General features: G+C 40.9%; 1 long non-coding RNA gene across 1 annotated transcript in view; it reads right to left on the bottom strand.

Moving 5' to 3' along the window:
• Window positions 1-5,159, bottom strand: part of LOC138979425 (uncharacterized) — an 18,860-nt gene extending 13,701 nt beyond the window's left edge. The window contains exon 1 of the long non-coding RNA XR_011460020.1: window positions 5,006-5,159. This is a non-coding gene — a long non-coding RNA (uncharacterized lncRNA). The remainder of the gene's footprint in view (window positions 1-5,005) is intronic.
• Between the last annotated feature and the right edge of the window lie 532 nt (window positions 5,160-5,691).

The raw sequence follows: 5,691 nt of genomic DNA, 5'->3' as shown, positions 1-5,691 counted from the left end.
AGTGCTTCTTGTTAATGTTCTGTGTACTTGGCAGGGGTTGGGACACCTGAAAACACCCACATAGACGACAGTTTTTTGGTTTCAGGGTGGAACTGTTAAACACAGGTTTTGTCACCTCTGACAATATTCCGTATTGACTGGGACTAGCCATTGCTGATGTTTTCACGTATATTCAGGCACCTCTCTACCCTACCCCTCTTATCCCCGTCACTGGGTTCATGTGGTACCCAACCGGCATATACAAGATACAAGATACAAGATACAAGATATTTATTCACCAATTTTGCAAAAGGATTTCATCTTGGCACGGCACGGTAAAAATACAATAAAAACCAACCAGACACATATGCAGACACACATCACCATGCATGCATACATACGTACATTACACTGTCATGCACACACAGACACAACTCACACACACACACACACACACACACACAATTATTAACATACTCACACATAACCAGCCACATATCTACATCACAAATTCACATCGTCGCCTTGTAAAGGTAAAAACCATATCAGTTTAAAAGGGGTGCCAGTAATATCAATGCAACATTAGTGAATACTAGAACAATACCTAAAAATTATAATCCATTTAAAAGTAAATAGTACACGTAATTATTATCATTTAGTCAGATCATCACATAAAATTATATAATCATAATCTAGCCAGTTAGACAGTTTAAAACAACAGTCTTAACAGACTATCACAGATCTACTCAAGCACCTGAACCTAGAGTCACATTGCACAAAACTACTACCATCACAGAACTACTCAAGCACCTAAAAAATAAGGACCATTCCACATTGCACATACTTACACTATCACAAGTTATGAGAACAGTAATGGAATGCAGTGAAAGGACTAAGTAACAAAAGAACCCCCCCCCCCCCCCAATCCTATAACTACAGTATATTACAACGTCTTCTCTACAGGAGTTGTCAGTACAGCATGGGGGGGGGGGGGGGGGGGGGGGTTGAAGCTAGAGCGAAAGCGACTAGTTCTGGCTTTGGGCCCATTAAATATGTGTGTGAGATCTTTTCGAATGCAGAGCTTTTAATGCCAAGGGCATATTGCATCTCCGCGATTATAATTCAGTGTGTGTGTGTGTGTGTGTGTGTGTGTGTATTTGTGAGTGTGCGCCCGGTTTTGTTCTCTTCGTCAGTGTAACGTATGAAGCAACGCGTACATAATTTACAGGCATTTAGTACGCGGTAAGATATATCATTCTCCCCCTTCCACCCACCAGATACCCCCACTAGCAGACCATTACATATTTCCTTAATAGTTTCTTCATGACACACAAACATCTTGCCAGCTGATCTTATTCAGCGAAAGATATAAGACGCCCAGTGTGCCACACAACCACTGGAATGTACACTGGCCAGGCTGTGGGATGGGGCACAGCGAAATGGCGGCCCGGCAGCTGCCAGTAGCTGCAATCATTTTCTCTGCCAGCGTTGAAAAAGTAATTACTGCTTACTTTTCGATCGATTTGTTTGTCTGCGCGCGCTTGATGTATTGCGCAACAATATATTCACCACAATCTGCACGGAGCGCAGCTGCTGTTGTTTATAGCCCCCCCACCGACTCATATTTGATTAGTAATTAAGATAACGTCAAAAATCAGTACCCGTGTCATCACGCAAGAAGAATTGCACAATAGATTATTACAGAAATTCAGTCAATAACACCAGATGTTGAGGACAGAGGACACACAGACAGAGGACACACACACACAATATTGAAGTCGAGGTAGCCAGGTACATGTTTACTGTCTGTCTGCCTGTCCGTCTTGTATGTCTGTTGTCGCTATAGCTCGGTATTGACAAGATGCAGAAATAAGAACATATAGGTTACACACTACGAGTTCTAAATATCGTGCATAATTTTCCCGAGGGTCGATTTTCAGGTATTACCGAGCCTGTGGCTTTTTGACACAAACTCTGCGAGTGCCTGTTTTCTGCTGGCCAAACCTTCAGCGACCGCAAATCGTGTCATCAAATTCATGTGCAAAACGAGTCCCCTTTTGTCTGTCTGTCTCTCTCTCTCTCTCTCTCTCTGTCTCTCTGTCTCTGTCTCTCTCTCTCTCTCTCTCTCTCTCTCTCTCTCTCTCTCTCTCTCTCTCTCTCTCTCACACACACACACACAAACGCTCACGCACACACACTCACACACACACAAACGCACACGCGCACACACTTACACACACACACACACACACACACACACACACATACACACACACACACAAGGAATTTTGCAAGCAATTCCCGGCCACGAAGGAAATCTTGCTGCTCTATGGTCTGTTAACAAATGTATAACTTCAAAAGATAATGCCAACTTGAAAAGATTGACCCAGGTCTGCAGTTACACTGATTCAAGCCATCAAATTCGAGGGACAATCTCTTGAAACAAATATCGTGATCAAAAACTTTAGAAAACCTTGTCAACTCTCTTTCATTACTCAGCTGCACTGCGGTGAGAGTATAAATCAACAGTATGCCTTTATAACAGCATCTTGGCATTATACACTCGGATGAATACTCTGCACCGCATGCGGAAGTTTACAAACACTAACAAAACAAATTCCAACAATAATTTGTGTGACATCTTTAATCAAGAAGTGGGGGATGGGCGTTTACTAGATAGTATGCCCTATGCTCAGCTTTCGGCCCAAAGTAGGGGGTGGGCATTTACTAGGTAGTATGCCCTATGCACATCTTTCGGCCCAAAGTAGGGGGTGGGCGTTTACTAGGTAGTATGCCCTACGCACAGCTTTCGGCCCAAAGTAGGGGGTGGGCGTTTACTCGATACTGGGCGTTTTCAAGGTAGTTTACGGTACTGAATTTACTTGTTTTGTTAGAGAAGGGCCCCTAATATGGACTGACTCCTAATATGGACCACCTCCAGTTCCAGGAAAATAACAAAAATGACGAAACCTATAACAACCAGAGTCAACCTATCTGACAAACTTTAACAATACATTAAACAGTCTTCCTTACGTAGCTAATTTCATTTAATATGTTTCTGCTTTTGATTAGGTTATATACTATCCTGTTGTGTTTTAATTATACATTAATAGGCTTCCATTTGAAATTTCGAGGTGGTCATCGTGGATTTACACCAGACCAAAGCATCGTTGAAGCGAGGGAGGTATTTGGGAGGGTGTCAATCCAAGATGACTACCAAGAAGTTTCAAATGGTATAGGCCTACCGGTAGCCTGTCAATGTTATTGTAATTCAACCTGTCACCGAACTAGTTGCAACAAGGCCGTTTGTTTGCTCTCTTTCTTTTATCCTTCCTTCCTTCCCTTAACTTATTTATGTTTTCATTTACAAAATTGCACATTCACGCACACACACATACACACACACACACACACACACACAGACACACACACACACACACGCGCACACACACACACACACACATACTCTCTCACACACACTGGCACACACACACACACACACACACACAGACACACACACACATTACACACACAGACACACACACACACAGACACACACACACACACACACACACACATTACACACGCACACACACATACACACACACACACACACAGACACACACACACACACACAAGCGTGCATGCAAATAATGCAGTCATTATGTAGCCAGTGATCATTTCAGACAATGAAGTAAAGCAGATTCTTTTTAATCTTAAAACCAATTGCTTGGAACAAACACACTTTGCGGGAAGCCAGATTAAATTAGGGATCCTCAAAAAGACTATTGCCAAGTCGGCTTTCAAAAAAGACAAGTATTAAGGTAAAGGTTCACGAGATTATGTTCCGTGTGACTGTCAGGTGATTAATAAGAACAATTAAGACATCACATTGTACGTGTTCAAAACAAGTAGAATTCAAGCCTTTTTTCTTGCTCAAGGAAAGAGAACTGTGCGGTTTCTTTGCTGATCATGTACTTCCTTCTTCTTTCTTTGTCGTGCTGCATTACTTCTTCACAATGTGAATCATTTGGACGCTCTTTGTTTGCTTGTTTTTGTTGTTGCTGATGTTTGGGTTTTTTGCTTGTTGTTGAAGGTGGTGGTAGTGATAGAGAGTGAGTGGTGGATATTGTGTTGTTGTTGTTGCTGTTGTTGTTGTTGTTGTTGTTGTTGTTGTTGTTGTTGTTATCGGTGGTGGTAATATAGCGGCTGAGGGAAGGATATTGTTATAATGGTTGATTTTCTGCTACCAACAATGGGCCTGATAAAGCATTGTTTTTCTTCCTTGTAAACACTGTGACTAGATAATAAACCTAGCAAAACAATTATAGCACTTTCCATGCGTTGGTCATTGTTGACAGTCATGTTCAAATGGCTTGTGGTGACTGTCTGCAGCTTTAATTGTTGACTTCCTCCGAGCAGTTTCCGACAAAACGGTTCTTTGGATTGTCAGATTCAGTGCAGCTGTCTCGGGTTCCGAATATGTTCAAAGAGCGCAAACATGAAATGTTTACACAAATTTACGAACGATTTTTGTAGGAATCTAAAATTTCAAGCTAAAGATATTTGTTTATGTTAGTCAAAATCAGCATTTAAGACATAGATAAACAAATGTGGTCAGCAACAGAAGTGTCCGAAAAATAGAGATATTAAGGTCCCATGTCTAAAATAAAAGCAAACCAAACAACCTCCTTACACAAAAACACATGTAAAAAGACCATGCTTTTTTGTGTGTGGTTTTTTTTGTTTTTGCTTCTGGTTTGTTTGTAAACTGGTTAAGATGGTCAGGGCATTGTCGACGAAGATATTGCAACCGAACTGCGGGGATTGAACAGATTATGTTACTTACAACTCTGTATGCTTGCGTGCAATTTCTGCAAATTCCGTACATTTTAAATTTAATTGAGATTAAGAGAGACAAATTTCAGTTAACGCTAACGAGTGGCATACAGTAGTTGTCAAGTAGGGGGTGGGGGGGGGGGGGTAGCAAAGGGAGCAACAGTTTTGTGTGGTGGTAATATCTCACCTGCTGAAATGGTGCATGCAGTGTCACATTGTGTGTCTATAGCGGCTTTGTTTTCCCCAGAAAATGACAACAAAACCGTTGTTCTGTTTGCCGTGCTGGGTGCTGTGGGAGGATTTCTCATCCTTGTCATCGTGCTGGTAGTAATTCACTGCAACAGGAAAGGTATAATACGTTGCCTTTTCTGCCAACAGTTATATTTTGGATTGAGAAGAATTAAACTATTTGTATTAACCACTCAGAGAGATCTTTCTGTTCAAAAAGTATGGCACAAGCTTATCTATGCCAAACACATTTACTGTACCCTTTTTCTTTTTACTCACGTCAGTAGCCAGAAGAATTGAATTGAATTGAATTGAACTTTATTTAACAAGGATTAAGATTTAAGGCTACGCCTTTTCTTACAATCTGTCCTTGGGACGCACAGACACACAATGATAAAATTGAAAAATTAAAAATTAAAAAGTTAAAAAGTCAGAAAACTTCAGCACGTGATGATAAAGATGACGATGATGATGATGATGATGATGATGATGATGATGATGATGAAGATGAGGCATGAAGAGCATACATAATTATGTGGTTATTCATAAAATCAAATGCATACTATGCAAGTAATTATAAGTACAAGCTGGTAGCAATCGAAGAGTGTTTAGGTTCTGATCAGTACGTTGATTTGTTCTTAAAAA

Source organism: Littorina saxatilis, linkage group LG11, assembly GCF_037325665.1.
Source record: "Littorina saxatilis isolate snail1 linkage group LG11, US_GU_Lsax_2.0, whole genome shotgun sequence".
Lineage (NCBI taxonomy): Eukaryota > Metazoa > Mollusca > Gastropoda > Littorinimorpha > Littorinidae > Littorina > Littorina saxatilis.
Note: the sequence above shows the minus strand (reverse complement) of the source record. Positions and strands in the feature narration are given on the sequence as shown.